This window comes from Doryrhamphus excisus, linkage group LG10 (assembly GCF_037039965.1).
Source record: "Doryrhamphus excisus strain RoL-2023G ecotype Guam linkage group LG10, RoL_Dexc_Guam_v1.1, whole genome shotgun sequence".
Taxonomy (NCBI): domain Eukaryota; kingdom Metazoa; phylum Chordata; class Actinopteri; order Syngnathiformes; family Syngnathidae; genus Doryrhamphus; species Doryrhamphus excisus.
In genome coordinates, this window is record NC_136366.1 from 3,590,420 (window position 1) to 3,614,192 (window position 23,773).

The 23,773-nt window shown below is 45.5% G+C and overlaps 1 protein-coding gene and 1 long non-coding RNA gene across 3 annotated transcripts in view; both read right to left on the minus strand.

The window, feature by feature from the left end:
• gfra1a (gdnf family receptor alpha 1a) overlaps positions 1 to 23,773 on the minus strand; it is a 201,748-nt gene that overhangs the window by 45,525 nt on the left and 132,450 nt on the right. The window lies entirely within an intron of this gene.
• LOC144901047 (uncharacterized) lies at positions 6,569 to 19,963 on the minus strand. Its single transcript, XR_013629226.1, has 4 exons — positions 18,136 to 19,963; positions 16,300 to 16,378; positions 7,425 to 7,759; positions 6,569 to 6,950 (listed from the first exon to the last, which is right to left on the minus strand). It is a non-coding gene; the product is annotated as an uncharacterized LOC144901047 (long non-coding RNA).

Consider the following 23,773-nt stretch of genomic DNA (forward strand, 5'->3'; position numbering starts at 1 on the left):
AACTTCCTTCCACATGGTCGGATCAGCCCACAAAATTTTCTGGTGGTCTGGGGTACCCTCTGGTCTATGTCTGTGTGTGTACATAGACTCTATAGCGCCACCAACTGGTGGAAATGTATATAGCCGTAACTTCCTTCCACATGGTCGGATCAGGCCCAAATTTTTTCTGGTGGTCTGGGGTACCCTCTGGTCTATGTCTGTGTGTGTACATAGACTCTATAGCGCCACCAACTGGTGGAAATGTATATAGCCGTAACTTCCTTCCACATGGTCGGATCAAGCCCAAATTTTTTCTGGTGGTCTGGGGTACCCTCTGGTCTATGTCTGTGTGTGTACATAGACTCTATAGCGCCACCAACTGGTGGAAATGTATATAGCCGTAACTTCCTTCCACATGGTCGGATCAAGCCCAAATTTTTTCTGGTGGTCTGGGGTACCCTCTGGTCTATGACTGTGTGTGTACATACACTGTATAGCGCCACCAACTGGTGGAAATGTATATAGCCGTAACTTCCATCCACATGGTCGGATCAAGCCCAAATTTTTTCTGGTGGTTTGGGGTACCCTCTGGTCTATGTCTGTGTGTGTACATACACTGTATAGCGCCACCAACTGGTGGAAATGTATATAGCCGTAACTTCCTTCCACATGGTCGGATCAGGCCCAAATTTTTTCTGGTGGTCTGGGGTACCCTCTGGTCTATGACTGTGTGTGTACATACGCTATAGCGCCACCAACTGGTGGAAATGTATATCTGCCGTAACTTCCTTACGCACGGTCGGATTGGCCCCTAATTTTTTCTGTTGGTTCGGGGTACCCTCCGGTCCGTTACCGTGTGGGCCAACCACTCTATAGCGCCACCCACAGGCGGAAACGTATATCCGCCGCAAGGACCTACCGCGTGGTCCGATCGTCGTGAATTTTTTTATGGCGGTTCGCGGTGTCGGACGGGACGTGACCGCGCACCCGCCTCGCCGCCGCTGTCGCCCCCTCCTGGCGGAAAATTGCAAGTGCCGTGACTCCCTTACCGCTTATCCGCTCGCCGCGGTTTTTCGTACGGCGCGTCCGCGCGCCCGTCCGGTCGCGCGCGCGACCCCGACCCGCGCGTACCCCCGACCCGCGCGTACCCCCGACCCGCGCGTACCCCCGAGCGCGTCGGGGTGCTCGAGCCCGCTCATCACTGCTTGCAGTTTTAATTTATTATTATTAGGGCTCGAGCACTGACCAGTGCGAAAGCCCTATTGTAATCGTTCCGTTTTTTATTCTGACGAAAGGACGGCCATTTTGAGGGCCTTAACATGCCCGAAAACTCACCAAATTTTGCAAGCGCGTCAGGTCTGGCGAAAATTTCGATCTGGTGGGGGTCCCGAAAACAATGTTCCAAAATTGACTCTCTAGCGCCACCTTTAATTTTTGAAAAAATTGGCCCCCGCCACCAGTTTCACCTATCGTCACGAAACTTGGTGGAGACGTCTATCGTGACAGGACGGACCAAAAAGTCTCAAGAACCCATATTGGAAAACGAACAGGAAGTCGGCCATTTTGGATGGCGGCGGCCTTTTTCGTGCCAGAAGTTGGGGTCGTATCTCGACGAACTCCTCCTAGGGGGTTTGACCAAATGAGTCCGTTGTTGCATCAACGGACACTAGACGGATGGCTGACGTTAAATTGCGAAGGATTTTGGGATATTCCATACGATGTGGGCGTGGCACGCCCCCAAATTTTGCCCATTTTCATATGTCCGGGCCTTGCACGCTGAGCGTAACTGTAGACGTGAATAACTTGGCTCCACGTGGTCAGATCTTCATCATACTTGGTACATGTGATCATGGCCCCGCCCCGAAGGTCCCCGTAGGTCACTTCTTGATTTCGTCGCAGCGCCACCTTTTGGCGACAGGCTAAAGGCGTGTCATCTACATGAGGCCTTTTCTGCCAGGAGATTCATCAGATGAACATCGGGGTCACAAGGTCACTGCCTGACAGCCTGGTGAAGCCTGTTGATGGACCATGATGCAGGAAAAGCGCACGTGGTGGGCGTGGCCTGGCGGCGAATGCTCAGGCCTCGCCATTTACATAGAAAAGGTCATCATTCGCCCGCAAAAGGTCGCATGGCCTTGAAAACTCATAGGGGGGGTCAGAATCCAGGCCTGAGCGGCCTGGTGTGGCCCCCATATGAAACCAAGCCAAATTGACTCACTAGCGCCACCTAGAAGTTTTAAAATAATTATCCCTCGCCTCCCGTTGCACGTATCGGCATGATTTTCGGAGGAGACATCACTCGTGACAGGACGCACAAAAAAGTCTCAATAACCCATGTTCTAAAACCAACAGGAAGTCGGCCATTTTAGGTGGCGGCGGCCATTTGGGGGCGGATGTATGGGTCGTATCTTGACGAACTCCTCCTAGGGGGTTTGACCGAATGAGTCCGTTGTTGCATCAACGGACACTAGACGGATGGCCCACGTTAAATTGCGAAGGATTTTGGGCCGCTCCATAGGATGTGGGCGTGGCACGCCACCAAACTTTGACCATTTCATATCTGGCCCTGCCTGGTGTCTGGCCTTGCCTTGAAGCAATGTACATCAAAGTCAATACACAGTTTGACTGACAGACTGATGATGTCAGTTGATGGACTATGATGTGTGTAAAGCACATGTGGGGGGCGTGGCCACGGCGAATGGTCAGCCTTCGCCATTGACCATCAAAAGGTCATCATTTGCCTGCAGAAGGTCACAGGCTGCTGAAATCTTAAACGTGAGGCCTTAATCCAGGCCTGAGCGCCCTGGTGGTGCTCCCATGTGACACCAATCTAAATTGACACACTAGCGCCACCTAGAAGTTTCAATTCATTATCCCTCGCCACCCGTTAGACGTATCACTATGATTTTCGGTGGAGACGTCTATCATGACAGGACGCACCTAATGCTCCAGAAGCCATGTTCAAAACACAGCGCCACCAACTGGTGGAAATGTATATCTGCCGTAACTTCCTGATTCATGGTCAGATTGTCTTGAAATTTTTTTTGGTGTGTTGGGTCAATCTCTGGTCTGTTATACTGTGTGTACATAGACTCTATAGCGCCACCAACTGGTGGAAATGTATATAGCCGTAACTTCCTTCCACATGGTCGGATCAGGCCCAAATTTTTTCTGGTGGTCTGGGGTACCCTCTGGTCTATGACTGTGTGTGTACATAGACTGTATAGCGCCACCAACTGGTGGAAATGTATATAGCCGTAACTTCCATCCACATGGTCGGATCAGGCCCAAATTTTTTCTGGTGGTCTGGGGTACCCTCTGGTCTATGACTGTGTGTGTACATACGCTATAGCGCCACCAACTGGTGGAAATGTATATCTGCCGTAACTTCCTTACGCACGGTCGGATCGGCCCCTAATTTTTTCTGTTGGTTCGGGGTACCCTCCGGTCCGTTACCGTGTGGGCCAACCACTCTATAGCGCCACCCACAGGCGGAAACGTATATCCGCCGCAAGGACCTACCGCGTGGTCCGATCGTCGTGAATTTTTTTATGGCGGTTCGCGGTGTCGGACGGGACGTGACCGCGCACCCGCCTCGCCGCCGCTGTCGCCCCCTCCTGGCGGAAAATTGCAAGTGCCGTGACTCCCTTACCGCTTATCCGCTCGCCGCGGTTTTTCGTACGGCGCGTCCGCGCGCCCATCCGGTCGCGCGCGCGACCCCGACCCGCGCGTACCCCCGACCCGCGCGTACCCCCGAGCGCGTCGGGGTGCTCGAGCCCGCTCATCACTGCTTGCAGTTTTAATTAGGGCTCGAGCACTGACCAGTGCGAAAGCCCTATTGTAATCGTAATGTTTATTATTATTATTATTAGGGCTCGAGCACTGACCAGTGCGAAAGCCCTATTGTTATCGTTCCGTTTATTAGGGCTCGAGCACTGACCAGTGCGAAAGCCCTATTGTAATCGTTCCGTTTTTTATTATTATTATTATTTTTTTTTTTATTATTATTCTGACGAAAGGACGGCCATTTTGAGGGCCTTAACATGCCCGAAAACTCACCAAATTTTGCAAGCGCGTCAGGTCTGGCGAAAATTTCGATCTGGTGGGGGTCCCGAAAACAATGTTCCAAAATTGACTCTCTAGCGCCACCTTTAATTTTTGAAAAAATTGGCCCCCGCCACCAGTTTCACCTATCGTCACGAAACTTGGTGGAGACGTCTATCGTGACAGGACGGACCAAAAAGTCTCAAGAACCCATATTGGAAAACGAACAGGAAGTCGGCCATTTTGGATGGCGGCGGCCTTTTTCGTGCCAGAAGTTGGGGTCGTATCTCGACGAACTCCTCCTAGGGGGTTTGACCAAATGAGTCCGTTGTTGCATCAACGGACACTAGACGGATGGCCGACGTTAAATTGCGAAGGATTTTGGGATATTCCATACGATGTGGGCGTGGCACGCCCCCAAATTTTGCCCATTTTCATATGTCCGGGCCTTGCACGCTGAGCGTAACTGTAGACGTGAATAACTTGGTTCCACGTGGTCAGATCTTCATCATACTTGGTACATGTGATCATGGCCCCGCCCCGAAGGTCCCCGTTGGTCACTTCCTGATTTTGTCGCAGCGCCACCTATTGGCGACAGGCTAAAGGCGTGTGATCTACATGAGGCCTTTTCTGCCAGGAGATTCATCAGATGAACATCAGGGTCACAAGGTCACTGCCTGACAGCCTGGTGAAGCCTGTTGATGGACCATGATGCAGGAAAAGCGCACGTGGTGGGCGTGGCCTGGCGGCGAATGCTCAGACCTCGCCATTTACAAAGAAAGGGTCATCATTCGCCCGCAGAAGGTCGCATGGGCTTGAAATCTCATAAGGGGGGGCAGATTCCAGGCCTGAGGGCCCTGGTGGGGCCCCCATTTGAAACCAAGCCAAATTGACTCACTAGCGCCACCTACAAGTTTTAAAATAATTATCCCTCGCCTCCCGTTGCACGTATGGGCATGATTTTCGGAGGAGACATCACTCGTGACAGGACGCACAAAAAAGTCTCAAGAACCCATGTTCTAAAACCAACAGGAAGTCGGCCATTTTAGGTGGCGGCGGCCATTTGGGGGAGGATGTAGGGGTCATATCTCGACTAACTCCTCCTAGGGGGTTTGACCGAATGAGTCCGTTGTAGCATCAACGGACACTAGACGGATGGCCCACGTTAAATTGCGAAGGATTTTGGGCTGCTCCTTAGGATGTGGGCGTGGCACGCCCCCAAACTTTTACTTTAACCTTAACTTTTACTTTATCTGGCCCTGCCTGGTGTCTGGCCTTGCCTTGAAGCAATGTACATCAAAGTCAATACACAGTTTGACTGACAGACTGATGAAGTCAGTTGATGGACTATGATGTGTGTAAAGCACATGTGGGGGGCGTGGCCACGGCGAATGGTCAGCCTTCGCCATTGACCATCGAAGGCTCATATTTTGCCTGCAGAAGGTCACAGGCTGCTGAAATCTTACACGTCAGGCCTTAATCCAGGCCTGAGCGCCCTGGTGGTGCTCCCATGTGACACCAATCTAAATTGACACACTAGCGCCACCTAGAAGTTTCAATTCATTATCCCTCGCCACCCGTTGCACGTATCACTATGATTTTTGGTGGAGACGTCTATCATGACAGGACGCACCTAACGCTCCAGAACCCATGTTCAAAACACAGCGCCACCAACTGGTGGAAATGTATATCTGCCGTAACTTCCTTATGCATGGTCGGATCTGCCTCAAATTTTTTCTGGTGGTCTGGGGTACACTCTGGTCTATGACTGTGTGTGTACATACTGTATAGCGCCACCAACAGGCAGAGATGTACATCTGCCGTAACTTCCTGATTCGTGGTCAGATTGTCTTGAATTTTTTTTTGGTGTGTTGGTCAATCTCTTGTTATACTGTGTACATACTCTATAGCGCCACCAACTGGTTGAAATGTATATCTGCAGTAATTTCCTTCCACATGGAAGGAAAATCAGTCTGACTGTGTACATATAGCGCCACCAACTGTTTGAATTGTATAACTCCATTCTATATGGTCTGATTTTTTTCTATGGTGGCAGACAGGACATGACCATGTACCCACCTTAGACTGTATAGCGCCACCAACCTGCGGAAAAGTAGAACTACATTCTACATGGTCTGTCTGTCCCATGACTTTTAGAGAGTTGTGACATCAAACAGGACCTGACCACATACCCACCTTTGAAAGAGTTGTCAATATGTTATAACACCATGCCACACAGTCAATTATGGACACAATTATGCTGACATTCATCATTATACATCCTTCTATGCTGTTCATCCTCCACATGGGTCATAGGTGTGCTGGAACCAATCCCAGCTATATTTTGATGTGCCATGCTGGTGGACTCCACGATTGCTGGTTGGGTCCTTGGTCTGTGAAGCATCTCTGTGGTCCACCCAGGGTCCAAGTGGGTGGAGTGTTTTGCAGGATAGCAGCAGAGACCGAGTTGACATTGTAGATTGTCTAAACTATGAATGAACACGTGTGGGGTTATGTACTAAACATGCAGAAATGACAAAAGCAGTTATGTCAAGCCAATTTATTTGATATAGTGCCAATTCTAATCATCATATGGAAGTTATCTAGAAAGAGAACCAACTGAACCCCACACGAGCAAGCACTTGGCAACGGAGGCAAGGAAAAACTCTTTGAGAAACCTTGGACAGAACCCAGGCTCTATGGGGCGGCCGTCTGTCTCGACCGGTTGGGTTGAGAGGGATGACTGAGAGATGGTAGGTAGACAGTGGTGAAGAAAGGACAGAGGGTTAAGAATGGGTGGAGGAAAGGATCAGCAGTTGCAGTCCCACGATGACCAGTTCCCGGAATCGCCAGTATCCTATCCAGTCAGCAATGGGTGGATGTCAAGGTGCAACGGTGGGAGCTCCTCTGGAAGCAGCCTGCATTCACTACAGGTCAGAGAAAGAGTGAAAGCAAATGCGTTAGTAAACTTGCTATGATCATATAAAAAGTCAAAGAAGACAGCATGAGGAAGGTTTTTTGTACTACAAGTACCATGGCATTCTATGTATTATTTTAGTAGCACAAGCACAAGGCCCCCATACATTTTGGTTAACAGGTTAACAATTTTCCCCTGCATAACATAAACTCATGTAAGATTCTGTGTCCCATTAAGCATAGTGGAGGTGTTTCCAACTTCCAGCTAATTAAAGCTACTTTGTCAAAAAGAAAGTGTTTATGTGACTGGCAACATTTCAAGATGTATTTTACCTACAAAGCAAAGTTTAACTTGTCGTCTGGAGCCCAGTTTACGTATCGGGAGAAATCACAAGAGTATAATGTCAAGTGGCAAAAAAGGCAAGTGTTTCACACATGAACAGAATTTGACCAATATGAAAAGTGAAAAAAGCTCCATATCTTACCACATGCAGCTCTTGTCAGAGGACACTCACACCGTCAGAGGGGTCTTGTCCTGTTGATGAAAACTCACATGCATGCAAACCACTACATTGCTATTATAATAGTTGGTATGATGCACTTATGGGATTAGTTTTACTTCTATGCTATTCTACTGCTACTATGTTAAATCTACGCATGTACTTCTACTGCTACTTTGTTAACATACGCATGCACTTCTACAGCTACTATGTTAACATACGCATGCACTTCTACAGCTACTATGTTAACATACGCATGGAGTTCTACTGCTACTATGTTTAATATAAAGATTGTGCGTGGAACTGAAGACAGGCGGCAACTAGAAAGACAAGAGCAGAGGTTAGTCACAATATACATTCACATATTTACATATTTACATGTTTACATGTTTACATATTTACATATTTACATATTTACATATTTACATATTTACATATTTACATATTTACATATTTACATATTTACATATTTACATATTTACATTGCCCTCATTGTTTGCATTACCGTGTCTGGAAAAACGTATTTTTCGCCAGTGATTGACAAACACAATCCACCGTTCTCGGAAGAGTAAACTCGCGGATTGGAAAATGTCCACTGGTTAGAAAAATACCAACGTGTTCAGAAAAGTCTTAGTTTTAATCCCTTTGATTCTTAATTTTGGCCAGTGGTCGAATTTTGCGCCAGTGATTGACTAATACAAATTGGTTAGAAAAATAACTGTTGAAAAGGGTTTGAATCCCTTTAGTATTTAACTTTAAGGCAGACAGCCGGTAACTATCAAGACAAGAGGACAGGTGAGTGAGGCAGCACTGGGATCATTTCATCAGGTACTATTTATATATTTACATATTTACATATTTACATATATACATATTTACATATATACATATTTACATATATACATATTTACATATTTACATATTTACATATATACAATATGTATACTATTTAAAATATATGCAGATGTTACAATATTTACATGTTTACAATATTTACATGTTTACAATATTTACATGTTTACAATATTTACATGTTTACAATATTTTCATGTTTACAATATTTTCATGTTTACAATATTTTCATGTTTACAATATTTTCATGTTTACAATATTTTCATGTTAATTTACTGGTTTGACAAAAGGAAAATACTCCCTATCCTAAAACCTAGAAACTGGGATCTTAATTATGACCAGTGATTATGACTAATACAATCCACCGTTCTCGTTGGGCAAGTAAACTCGTGGATTGCACATTGTCCACTGGTTGAACCTAAACCTATTTTACACTATACACTAGACCATAAGACTGCCAGAAGAACGCTGAAGTAGAATGTGTATGTGCGTGTGTGTGCGTTTTACATTTTGTGTCTAAAAGAGCACAAAATCCCTTCATGATCACTGAAATAAGTGGGCATCACAACTGATTCTACATCAAAGTGTGATGTTTTGACATATACGTGGTCAATTAGTGTACCCTTTTCTGTGGTAGGATGTTTGACTGACTGGCTGAACCCTTTCCTAGCCATGAATGTGCTGATAGTGGAAGATTTTAACAAATTTTCATTAAAATCTCCCAGTACCACAATGCTGGCGTACTTCTGGTGCAACCAATCCAGCAGCGTGCCAAGGTGACCTTGAAACAACGCCATTGGATAGGAGGGTGGTCGATACACAACTGCTATTAACACACTGGGTGAGGAGCAGTTCACCAGTAAAACTTCCAAGTTGAAGTTTGGGGCGGAGACAACACTACAGTGCAGGTGGTCTGCAATGTACATGCCAACTCCGCCATGCTGTTGCCCTTGTAATTCTACCAAAGCAGGGTTACTGCTGGAGTAAGACAAACATCGTGGTTGGCTATGAAAATGATACCCAGGAATGGTTACACTCCTGGGTGTACATGCCGTTGGCAGCCACGTTTCTGTCACAGCGATGCAGTTAGGCTGCAGGTGCTGTGTACATGCTGCCAAATCTGACGCATGTGTTGTCAAATTTTGGACATTCATCACATACATTGTGAGATGTGGTGGTTGTGCATTTGTTTGTGTTGGTTCACTTTCTGTCAAAAATGCTGGCATCCTACCTACAGCATTCTTAATGGCATCGTTACAGTAAATTTTTTTGGCATTAAACTTTTCAATAATCAAACCGTCTAAGGCCGTGACTCGACTCAATGCGACATACGCCTGCCCTGCGGAAAACACCCTGTCTAGAGACACAACTACATTGCTCACGGTAACACCCTGGACTTTATGTACCGTGCAAGCCCAAGCGAGCTTCAGAGGGAACTGGCGACGCATGCCACCACTTTTTGTTACTTTTTCTTCCTCTGGCAGAATAAATGTACTGTCTTTTAGCGTGACGGACTCATTAGTAGTTTGTGCGCGTCTTTGTTTACCTACTTTGGCATCATCAAACTTTATATAGATCCTACTCGGAAATGTGTCATCCTTTTGGAAAAGAACCTCAGAGACAGTGCCACTAACCCCGTTAACTAAGCCGTCGTCAATATCAATGTTTTTGCAAAGCATTACACGTGCATCTTTAGCGATGTGCAGAGTTTCCTCTAAACACGTGTTGTAAACTTTGCTGTGGTGCCCTACTTTTCTTTCTAAGTTACCGGATTTTTTGTTTTGGCTGAAATCCTCAGCTTTTATCGTCGTGTACTCCGGACAGATCCTGAAAAGCTGTTTTAGATTGTACTCGTTGACTTGTTGATTGGTTGGAAACACATGTAACGCAGAGCTGACCTCACCTGTTTCGCGCTGTTTCAAAAGTTCTATGTCTGTTTCCAACAACGCCGCGCCTTTTGGATGTTTGCGTAGTCTATTTAGCAATGCAGCAAACTGATTATCTTTTTGCCGGACTATCGTTGTCAGTTCGACAACACTGAAAAGATTTGTCCACAAGTTGAAAGTGGCGTCTTCGACATAGAGAGGCTTTCCTTTGACTGGCGGTAACTGGTAAAAATCACCGACGGCGATGATGCTGACGTTGCCAAATGCAGCATAGTCACCGGTTTGCTTAATTTGTCGGAGCCTACCATGAATGTACGTCAACAACTTGTGATCAACCATCGATATTTCATCGATAATCAAAATTTGGAGGTCCGCGAACTTGGCACGCAAGGAATTCACCGTTTCCTCACCCAGTGGTGTGTAAGGCAAACGGGTATCCTTGCCGATGCTCAATGTGCTGTGTATTGTTGTGGCATTCAAATTGTAAGCAGCAATCCCTGTTGGTGCAGCTAGACAGACAGAAATATTGTCCGGTTGCCGACACGTTGTTGACAACAACCTGGTAGCCTCATATTGGATGGCTTTAATTAGGTGGCTTTTTCCTGTCCCGGCACCGCCTGTGATGAATAAGTGCAATGGCTCGGGTTTTCTCCCACCTATTTTATCAAGGCACCACTGTCGAATTTTGTAAAAAATGTCCATTTGAGTATTATTTAGGGAGCGGATCAATGCCAAGCCATCATTTCGACTCATTGACTTTTGCTTTTGTAAGTTTAGAGCGGTTCTATTTTCATTTGCCAAGTCAGGTATTACTTCTGCCTCTTCTTCGACCAACTGCTGTTTTTTCCGGCGTTCTTCTTCGCACTGCAGCCTTTCCAATTCTTGTTCTGGACACAGCAGACACCACGCATCCTCAGCAACACCGCTGTGATCAATAGATCTTTGGATGCTGTCCAGTTCATCCCCGTCGTTGTCGAAATGTTGTTTATTTGTTTCCACTATGGATCGAACAGAATGCATCGACCCATCATTTAATCGGACCGCACCATTGTCATAAAACTCTTCAAATGTTGGGCAGTTGGCAGGTCTTAACTGCAAATCCACCCGGTATGGCAGATACAACTGCAAAAGGCTACGATAATACAACTCGGGGTTTTTGGTTTCTGAAAAGCGCGCAGAGCGTACTACGGCAGGTTTGGTCCGTGTACGTTTTGTCACATGTCCGTAGTTGTTTTTAAGTTCTATTTTGGACGCCGACCTTTCGTTTTTGCTAATGATGCGGTATTCCGAAGCAAATTGTGCCAAGCACATGTCATTAAACGTGTCGTCGTTTGGTCTGTTTTTATAACGGTCGACAATGCTGGTCATCCACATGTCTTCCGTTGTTAATTCGGCCGATGCAGCTTTTTGACGCAAAACACTCACAGGCAAACTCATTTTGACCACATTGTCCCCTGTTGGAACAAAAACTACTTTGCGCGAGCATTCTTTAAGATGCATATTTGTCACCCGGTAAACGGCCTCTTGTGCACACACGTCTCTATTGTGCAAGTACACACTGCCAAGGCTTTTTAAAGCATCTTTGGCACTGACGTTTGCCTGTTTGGATGCTTCTTTCTGGGCATTACTCAGCAGCAATCCAATCTCCCTCTCAGCTTTAGAAATATACGAGATTATGTAAACCACGCACGCATACGCATCAACGACATACTGGATGTCCATATTAGCATTCCAGCATTTAAGCAGAGGTTTGCTGTATGGATTGATCCAAACCTCATTAATTTGACGCTTCACTATCACTTCCGTACGACGACCCAAGCGGCGGTGTGCGGCCTCAAAAGTATTTTGGGTTATACCGAGACTATGGAACAAATGTTCCACACTTTGATATGCGTGGTTCTCGTCAGCCAGGGCTGTTTTAATGGATTTTATGATTTCCGACGCCTCTTCTGCTTTCATGTTTGCGGCATTTTGGGACGCTTTAGGACATGTGCATGTTTTAACTCCGGTTGATTGGCTAACCTGACAAGTGCATGTTTTTTGTCCCTGTCCGTCTAACTGATGGCTAATAAATGTTCGTCCTGACACGGGTTTGGGAAAACCGAAACGACACACTGTGTTTTTCTTCTTGCACGTTTTAGAGTGTCTCTTTGAATGCTGCTGGACGGAAGACACTGTCTCTGTCAATCCTTCATCCTGTGTCTGCAATTCACAAGTAACATATCTATCAATAAAATTTGTGACTTCTTCATCTGAGTTCACTTCAATACGTGGGGCATTCTCGACCCAGAACAAACAATGTACATGTGGGGAACCACGCTGCTGAAATTCCACCCGGTAAAAATAGTCGACTACTTTGCCAATCGGTTGGCTCGAAGACATTATCACCTCTCTGAGAAAGACATGCCACCGGAAATCAAACATCCGTGCAGCAGTCACAGGATTCCGTCTCAACAAATCACACCTGTCCGCCCACTCCAACTCTGCAGCCGTTTGCGTTCGGCCCTCTTGCCTCAAAACACAGTCTAACAAGTTTTGCCACCGTAAATCAGCAGACGAAAAAGAGCAAAACCATGTGGGAACACCAAGCTGACGCACACAGGCCAAAATATCGCGCTGCGTACTCTGCCAAAAGGCTGGAGTGCCTCTGATGGGCTTCAGAAAACGATAGCCCTGGTCACATTCCAACAATGTCTTTAACGACTCATCGTTGGTCAACAAATCTTTGGCCATTTTTGCCACCAAACCAGCAATTCCTTTGCGTAAGGCAATGGAAATGCTCGACACCACCTGCAGAAGTTCACACAAATACTGAGCATAGAATATGTATTCCACATTCTGCCCAAACCGCTTATCAGCATGCATGATACGATTATTGAAATATCGAGACGCCGTCAGCCTATATTGTCGAGTGTCATGAAACGTGAAACGGCCGCGTGGAAACAACACTGGGAAACATCGAGCTTCATTTGAATGGTCAGAAAGCAACCTCACAGGATTATTGCCTTCTGCCGGAGCCACATTCAATATATTGTCGTAATACTGATCTAGCGCTTCCTGACCAATGTCTACTGGCATCAAACATGTGTCCTGAAACATGCAGTGCTGCTGTCTATCGTGGAGAAGCTCATCTTCTGCATCTAGAGGCGGTGTGACATCTACTGCAGGAACACTGTCCTCCACCTGAGAGGCATCAGGTTCCCTACAAAAGTCATTGACCCACTCCTCGTTGTACTCTATATCTTCATAATGCACATTTGACTCTTTTAAATATCTCAAGGCTTCTCGAATGTGCATGCTGTCAACAAAATGGTACTCGTAGTGTCCTTTGTAAGTTAACTTTCTTTTGAGCTTGACACGGAGCATAGAGCCTTCCATATTGGACCGTGGCAACAAATTTGTCGTTTCTACAACATTGGCCGGAACACAAGTCACAGGCCCGTGGACACCATTTTGCCCCCCTTTAGGCAGTGCAAGCATTTTCATGAAGGGGATATTTAGTGCAATTAAATGCTGCTCTAAACTGTTCAGACAATCCAGCTCAGGAGGAATCGGGTCCACCCCCAAATTATTTGACACACATTCAGGTGGGAATTCCCCTTTGCTTATCTTGTAATGGCAAGTGTAGCAAATCCACAGCTGCCCTCTACCAGACTCCACCAACAAACAAGGCACCGTGCACTCTGCACTACATTTGTGTAAATAATCCTCACTAATGCACGTGTTCACAAGAGAAGCACTTGCACTTTTGCTGTAATGCTCTCTGTCACACTGCAGGACCTGATGTTTAAACATCAACCTATGGCACACACAGCAGACAAACTGGGGCCCATTCTTCACTTTCTCTAAAAAATTCTCTACAACAACATCAAATTCTTCCTCTCGCAACTTTGCAGCATGCCTTCGTGCCTTCACATCTGCCATTACACGCATTTTGTGCTCCAAGTTACTGTGATACTTCTCTATACCGGCAAGTTTGACAATGGCCCGGTGCCTTGTATCTACTTTATATTTTTGGACACTCTGCGCCTTGACTCTGTCTCTGTGCAAGCTGTCACGTTTGTACTTTTGGATGCTACGTGTCTTGACTCTGTCCCTGTGCAAGCTGTCACTTTTATACTTTTGGATGCTACATGTCTTGACTCTGTCCCTGTGCAAGCTGTCACTTTTATACTTTTGGATGCTACATGTCTTGACTCTGTCCCTGTACAAGCTGTCACTTTTATACTTTTGGATGCTACATGTCTTGACTCTGTCCCTGTACAAGCTGTCACTTTTATACTTTTGGATGCTACGTGTCTTGACTCTGTCCCTGTACAAGCTGTCACTTTTATACTTTTGGATGCTACGTGTCTTGACTCTGTCCCTGTACAAGCTGTCACTTTTATACTTTTGGATGATACGTGTCTTGACTCTGTCCCTGTGCAAGCTGTCCCTTCTATACTTTGTGATGCTAGATGTTTTAACTATGTTTTGATGCACTACATCGCTTCTATATTTTGCTACACTCCTTGACTTCATTCTCTGCCTAAAGACAGCTTGTTCTTTGTATTTTTTTACACTCATTGTTATCTTCTTCTCCCTTTCCAACATTTCTGCTACATATTTGGATTTTTGGGCCAGTGCCCTCTTCTTTTTAAAATATTTGGATGGGCTTATAAGTGGAACCAAGGACTGATGTTTTTCTTTGCCTGTTTCAACAACATCATTCCAACCAACTGCTACTTCACTATCGGCGCAAATTACTTGATGCCGATGTGACCTGGTACCATACTGACCGACCTGAGCTGTACTATTCTGACAAATGCCAAAGCAACTTCCTAACTGACCCTCATTGACACATGTCACACACTCGTAGTGATTACCACTCGAGTTGTCCAAATAAATCCCACGACTGGATTCTGACGAACTATATCTCAACCAACGACCACCGTAAAAAGTGAAGATATTTATTCCTAAGCTATCCGCTGCTGCCTGAATTTCCACCTCAGTTGCCCAGCTATTGACATATTTCATTTTGGAAACACTAATATATTCTGCCAAACAACTGTACTCACTCCTGAGAAGCTTCTCGTAATCTTCACAGTGCTTTTCCATATGTTTAACCACATGGAGTCTAATTTTCCTGTGATTTTTCTGTGTGCCACTCACCGCTTGTGATATGGCACGGAAAAAACAGTTGCCATCAGCAACAATGCTCTCCTTTTTACATGGCGTTCCTAGGGGTCCAACACGCAAAGTGATAGGCACAATGTTGACCTCACAATCAATGTTCAAAAGTTGGCAGACAACCTGGCAGTCCACTCGAGGCACTGGACAAAAATCATGCTGTGTGGCAACGACACTGACTACTTCAACATCAGATGTACTTGTACTTGAAATGTCAGCCATTTTTAACTTTTTGGAAACATCAGACATCGCCAAGTGACGTTTTCTATCAGACAAAACAGTCACAGCAACACCAGCTATCTCAAAAAGTTTCTCTGTTCCACCAAACCCTGCAGCCAAATTGCTAATGTGATTAGCAAGGTCATCGAGACTACCAAAAGACAGAACAACACTGGTTCCATCACTGCAAACCATGCCATTACAGCTGCGCGAGTGTGAATCTACCAGACAATACTGACCAGCATCACAAATGATGGCACAACTACTTTGGCAAACTGTAAGAATGCACGTGCTGTACTTACCAAACATTGTTTGCAAACCATCATGCAAAGTGACATGAATCCCGTTTTCAATATAATAGCCAGAAACTACATTGACATCACCTGAAGCATAATCATTCTTCATACAAAACTTAAATTTGTGTCCAGCAATCACCTCCTGTTTGGGCAATTCTGTGGCACACAAAAAGTGTGATGGGTGACAAATTACGCCACGTTCCCTAAGAGTGGTATACAACTGATCGCCTTCAACAACAGCCATGTCAAGATCAGCAGTATCCCACAACAAGACATTTTTAATACTGTGTAAAGCAGTGGCACAGAAGGCAATCGCCATACACTGTGTTCCTGCATACTTAAACCTTGTATTGCCTTGATGAAATGACCCTTTGACCACCTTTTGTAACCCACCTGTTGGTACCTCCACTGTTGACAGTGAAGATACTTCTTCCCTACCTTTTGTTGCAACTGCACAGTCAACAGCTTGGGCAGCCCTGGGTGTGCGTCGCATACGGAAACCCTTCTTTCGTGGCATCTAAAAGAAAACAATGAAATCGATGTCAGTTCACACGCCATGTACTTAAGCTTCTAAATGCTCTTTCCCATGCTCTCTGGTTACCCCGTGTGTGCGTGGGTTTTCTCCGTGCCCCCCCATTGGCGATGCCATATTGTCCATAGGCAAGAAAGTGGGTGTGAATGGTTGTCTATATGTGCCCTGTGATTGGCTAGCAACCAGGATGTACCCCTCCTCTCGCCCGAATACAACTAGGATAGACTCCAGCAGCAGCAGAAAATGAATGAACATATCCATACATTTTACGTACTGCCTATCCTCACGGGTCGCGGGCATGCTGGAGCCTACCCCAGCTATATTCAGGCGAGAGGTGGACTACATCCCGGTCACCAGCAAAACACAGGGCGCATAGACAACCATTCACAGTCACATTCATGGCCACAGACAATATGGAGTGTGTGTGTGTGGGGTGGGGGTCAAATGAAAGTGAGTATAAATGGTTGTCTCTATGTGCCCTGTGATTGGTTGACAACCAGGATGTACCCGCCTCTCGCCTGAATACAAATGGGATAGACGCCTGCAGCAGCGGTAGAAAATGAATGAATAAATCCATTTATTTTCTGTGCTGCTTAACCTCACAAGGGTCGTGGGCATGCTGGAGCCTACCCCAGCTGTATTCTGGCAAGAGGTGGACTACACCCTGGTCACCAGCCACGCATGGGTCAGAGACAACCATTAACAGTCACATTAATGCCTATGGACAATTTGGAGTCGCCAGTGGGGGGGGGTACACGGAGAAACACACGCACAGAATACATGCAAACTCCACACAGAGATACAATGATAAATCAAACTTTGTCAATAAATACAACTATTATGCAGAAAACAACATAAATAAATAAACACTAGCTGTGTGTTTTACTGCAAGAGCACTATCTTCCCCCACCCCCTTCATATTGTGTGCGTTTGAGTGGGCACATGCACACTTGGGTGTGGCCCTTTGGCTGAATGACGGGATTAATCATTGGAAACAAGAAAAATGAAGAAAACGTCAGGTGGACGTCTTCTCCTCCGCAACGCGGTAGTGGTTTAGATGAATGACAGGGTTAAAATCATTGGAAACAGAGAAAGCTAAAAAAGTTGAAAACCTACGGTGCGGTGGCTTCTCCACACAAGCAAATCCCAGGTGCTTAATGGTGCTTTTATGGTAGCTACCTTCATTTAGCACAGGTCACAAAATCGTTACCTTTAGGTGTAAAATACTCCCATACTTTTAACATCCGTGAGAATTTATTTTCTCCCCGCCGGCTGCGATAAGATGGCGCGGGGGGGGGGGGGCGACCGCCATTTTGTGGCCTGTGGCATCAACGACGCCATTAACGACGACGCCATTTCGGGGCCTTTGTCATCAGTGCCGCCAATTTGCCCGCTAACGGCTCGTTTAAGGTGCGGCAACAACGAATATAATTTTCGCTATACAGCGTTAAGCTCCGACCGTTCGTGTATCCTGAACAAGCGGCCTACGTGCAGCACCGCCGAATATAACTTGAGCTATATTGAGTTAAGTTCGGACCGTTAGTGTATCCCAAACATGCAGTTACCTTGCGGCTACACCAACGACAACATACAAATACATAAAATTATACACATGTGGAGAAAAAGCCGAAGAAAAAACAAAATGGAGTTAAGCTCCAACCGGACGTGCATTCCTGCGATGGGGATCATTCTTACAAATGAATATATTTCAGTTTACTAAGTCTATTAAATAAAAAACTCACCTCTATGTCAGCAGATGAAGTCCAACACAATGGAAAACTGCAGTTTCCGTCGAATGTAGGTCCTGTAGGTCTGAATGTAGGTCTTTGTCTTTGTCTTTGTCTGAAGCAATGCAAAATGCGTTCTCTCGAAAAGTTTTCTGTTCGGTCGAGCAGAAAAGGGGGGGAGGTGGGCACGCGCAGCAGCTTTTATAGCACCATGCACCACACCGTTGAAGAACTGACCAATCGTAGCTCACAAAACCAATCTGTCAGGCTCCGCCTTTGGATAATTGACCAATCGTAAGTCACCAAACAAACAACCTATCAGCGATCGTCTGATTGAATGTAATGTGAAAGTTGGGCGGGTTATTATTTTTTAAATTGACCAATCCTGCCTCACTCACCTATCAATCGATCAGCTATTGGCGGAATGAATGTAATTTGAAATTGGGCGAATTAAACCAAACCATGTTTACCTGGACGAACTGAGGGAAAACTCACCAATGGCATTGCATGCTCACTGTATAAATAAGCTGCAAGTGCAACTATCACCATAACGATGGCAATGCGAGGAAAAGGATTAACCGAGTCCTTGGCGGCTTACTCCGACAACGCGGCATGAAGCGCATCCCGCATTCCAACATCTCCGCCCACGACTTGCTTGCCGGCGGTTGCCATGTCAACGAGAGGGGAATTGAGACGCTCTATCTCAACTTCCGCCGAGAAAACGCTGCAAATCTGCAGTGGATTCACCACAACGGCTCTTTTAAGAGCCAACCACTTTTCCATAAAGAGCAAAATGTTCCAATGCATTCCACACACTGCAACGCACTGCTTCAGAATAAAACGTAAACAAATGGTTGTCGAATGGATCTGACCGATTAGAATGATGTACAAAATACTACACTCAGAAAATGACCCAGAGCCTTATTAAATATAACATAATAAAGTTTACTAACTTAGTAAATCCTCTGAAAATCATTTAATCGCTTACATAAATAAATGCTTAAGTCCAGCGCTTAAGCTTGGTGACGTAGACCGTCATGACGTGCCCCCTTCGCGTCCAAAGGGGTGGAGTTATGAGAGGTCTATGGCGCAGTTTCCGGCAGCACAACACCAGCGAAGGTATCAAGACACGGCAAGCACGGCAAGTTATATGGACGACAATACATCGGTAAGTAGAGCACTTGCAATTTTTAAACTAATACCGACCCCGTCTTCCTTCAACTACGCTGGGTGTTGTTTTTTTAATGTCACCGCTATTCTGTTGTGCGTAAGCTAACTTTAGCTATGTTTGCTAGCCACCGAATTGCTCAGCTAACATGGCTCGTTGGGCGAACATACTTTAACAGGTAACGGACCATCGAACCGGAAAAGTTAAGCTTTTAACCGCGCTCTCTTTGTGTGTACGCCGTGTTTTGCTTAGTTTTACTTTGTTTTTGTAACATGACGTGATGTCGATATGCTCCGACGGGAAGCTCTTGTGGGAACAGCCGAGGTACTTCCGGAGCTCATTACAAATGGAATACAAGAGTATTCAACATTCGCTTTCTACCGCTCACCCCCACGAAGGTCGCGGGGGGTGCTGGAGTCTACTTAGAATTAAATTTGCATGTTTTTGGAATGTGGGAGGAAACCGGAGTACCCGGAGAAAACCCACGCATGCACGGGGAGAACATGCAAACTCCACACAGAGATGGGCAAAAGTATTCATTCAAATTATTTATTCATGGTTTTATATACAAAATATTTATTCGAATTATGAATTACTGCATGTTTTCCTGTAATTATATTTGGAGATATAATTAATATCAATGTGCATTTTTGGCAGGCGAGTGATTAGCGTGCAGACCTCACAGCTAAAAGATGCCAGTTCAATTCCACACTCGGCCATCTCTGTGTGGAGTTTGCATGTTCTCCCCGTGCATGCATGGGTTTTCTCCTTCTTCAGAACTGTGGATTTAAAACGCAATCCAAAAACTATGTACATGAAATTAGACAGCACTTTGAAAAACAAACCATCCTAACACTGTTTATGCTCCTTTTTAAGGTGGCGGCCCGTGGCCTGGCAATGTAGGCGCTGCACATTGGAGGATACTTCAAAAGGGGAGCTTCTCAAGCATTACCAAGTCAAGCACCGTATTTATGGTTGTGGCTGTAAGTACCTTGTCTTCATTTAAGATGTCCTTGTTCCCTTAAAACATGGAACAGTGGTGAAGTGGTATTCTTCCTCGCTATCCTCCAGGAGCAGAACCAAAACCAACTAATCACCAATTAAAGAAGAGAGACAGCCCAGTCATTAAGGACTTGATGTGCTGAACTTTTGCACATAGAGGAACATACGACATACAAATGAGCATCAGTGACATGAAGCTCAGGTGGCCTACCTTGTTTAATGTCTCACAGGTGAGTATTTGGATTTTTTGTGTCAAACACATTATGGACTGTAAACAACTACTGTATGTTTCACAGTTATACGTAAGTATGCACTTCTGTTTTTGTTGTCACTGATTCTTTTGTCTCTTCTTTCATATGCCTCTTTCAGGAGAGGAAGGTGCCAGAAGGGAGACGAAAGGACACCAAAACTGATGTCCTTGTTTCCAGCGAAGAAAAACGTTGTCAGAGCAAGAATTCAAGCACAGACGAACATTCTACTTCAGGTATTAAAACCATCCTCCACCTATTCAATTTGTACGTTACCTGCAATAGTCATCATTCCACCTGTCTTATTCACATTTCTCTCCATTCTCTGTTCACATCATACAGCTAACATTTATCTCTCCCTCCTATTTATTACTCATCCTTTCCTCCAGTCTTTCTAAAAGGAACTATACGTATGTACGAAGGACACAAAATATTGCACAATATGTCTGTCGTCAGCAAATAAGAAAACATGTTAATTTGAAATAAAGATCTGACAACAAGCCTTCTGCAGGTGCACAGCGCACAGACACAATGTCAGGGCGGTGAAAGTAAAATAATAACACGCACAGCACCTGACTGACATGACCGCTGCTTTTAGTTACTGTGACTGAGAGTAAGAAGCAAAATACTCGTCCATCCTACCTGCTTAAGCTACACAAGCCTGAATAGATATCACTGTGACAACAGATACTGCCGCTTCATTCCTGCTGCTAGTTGCAATACAGATATTTTTATTTCACTCCAGCAACAGCCACAATAGCCACAATCTTACATACAGCCACTTGAACAGTTTTTGGTTTTTCTTCCTTAGTTTTCTGTGCCTCAATCTCTCACATCCTTTGCACACCGCACCACAATATCCAGTTATATTCACGCGCCTGGAAAAATTTTAGGTCTGAGTTTTTTTTGCTGCCATCACTACTTACAAACTTCCCTCTCATGTAATTTCTATAGAAATGTTTGAGACTTAAGTTTTTCTAGTAAATCAAAGCACTGCTTCAATGTGTAGTGTTGCTTTTTGTTACTTTAAACACTTTCTGTTTGGCAGATGGAATCCAACATGAGCAAACAAGGGACGTTGTCATCCGATGCCTTATTGACCGTCTTGCAGGAGATGCTAGTGCCCTTTTCCAGGACTTTGAGGTTGGTATACTACTGTACTTTTTATGCTTTTCAAGGTTTTAAAATTTTAGCAAATGTAATCTCAAATGCACAGCTGCAGTACAGTTGTTTTTTCTTTACTGCACACAAAGATGGAGCTGCTTTTTGTATGCCATAAAGCAACTGTGGACAACAAAAGACAGTACGTGCTACTTCTCTTGTGACGTGCAAGTTGAACGTGAACTCCTAACAGCTGTCTTTACAATGTCTGCAGGATGCCGGGGATGGACCAACCAGCATTCAAGAAAAGATGGCATAGTGATTGAGGGCAGCACCGTCCACAGCACTCTTGGGGATCTTAGCCATGCCTGCTACTATCTGATGGGACTGCCGTATGCACGAGACCTGCGGTTCCCCAAGACCCCGTCATCCAGTTTTATGGTGTTCCAGAAAGTACTGCTGGATCTGGATTTATGGAAACCTTTCAAAGACTTCAAAAACTGAAGAATTACCTCCCTGTATGTTTTTGGTGGCAGCAACACAGCGGTCAAGTGGTTAGCACACAGACCTAACAGCTAGGAGACCAGGGTTCAATTCCACCCTCGGCCATCTCTGTGTTGAATTTGCATGTTCTCCCCGTGCATGTGTGAATGTGGGTACTCCAGTTTCCTCCCACATTCCAAAAACAAGCTGTTAATTGGCAACTCCAAAATTGTCCATAGGTATGAATGTAAACATACACATTAACTTTCTTTATTGTCATTGCACAATAACACAGCAGTGAAATTGCCACTGAAATGTTGTTGCCTGGCTCCCGTAATGTGAATGGTTGTTTATCTATATGTGCCCTGTGATTGGCTGGCCACCAGTCCAGGGTGTACCCCGCCTCTCGCCCGTAGACAGCTGGGATAGGCTCCAGCACTTGTGAGGACAAAGCGGTAGAAAATGAATGAATGTTGTTGGTGGCCACTATTCAAAACGATGCTTTCTGAGTGATTTTTTGTTAGTGAGGTTTACCTGTCCTAAGTATAGAAGTTTCATGTGTTAATGTTTATTAAAGTGTCTTAATGTCATGATAATGTAATTCTTTCTGCATTTCAGCCATGTGCTGCATCAATTTCTGCCAGATGCTCATATGCTCATTTTGATGTTGATGTACCCTGAGGTTATATAATTCTAATGGAGATTTCTCAGACTATGTCCAATAATGATGGCGAGATGACACCCCGTGAGGCTTCGAACCATTTCAATCAACTGTATCTTCACGCCGCAAGTCCCTACCGCACGGTCCGATCGTCGCGAAATTTTTTATGGCGGTTCGGGGCATCGGACGGGACGTGACCGCGCACCCGCCTCGCCGCCGCTGTCGCCCCCTCCTGGTGGAAAATTGCAAGTGCCGTGACTCCCTTACCGCTTATTCGCTCGCGGCGGTTTTTCGTACGGCGCGTCCGCGCGCCCGTCCGGTCGCGCGCGCGACCCCGACCCGCGCGTACCCCCGACCCGCGCGTACCCCCGAGCGCGTCGGGGTGCTCGAGCCCGCTCATCACTGCTTGCAGTTTTAATTATTATTATTATTATTATTATTATTCTGCCAACCGTCGGCCTTTTTGAGGGCCTCAACATGCCCGAAAACTCACCAAATTTGGCGAGCGCATCAGGTCTGGCGAAAAATTTTATATTTTATGGGTTTCAAATATCATGTTCCAAAATTGGCTCTCTAGCGCCACCTTGAATTTTAAAAAAAATTAGCCCCCGACACCAGTTTCACCTATCGTCACGAAACTCGGTGGAGACGTCTATCGTGACAGGCCGGACCAAAAAGTCTCAAGAACCCATATTGGAAAACGAACAGGAAGTCGGCCATTTTGGATGGCGGCGGACGTTTTTGGGCCAGAAGTTGGGGTCGTATCTCGACGAACTCCTCCTAGGGGGTTTGACCGAATGAGTCCGTTGTAGCATCAACGGACACTAGACGGATGGCCGACGTTAAATTGCGAAGGATTTTGGGATATTCCATACGATGTGGGCGTGGCACGCCCCCAAATTTTGCCCATTTTCATATGTCCGGGCCTTGCACGCTGAGCGTAACTGTAGACGTGAATAACTTGGCTCCACGTGGTCAGATCTTCATCAT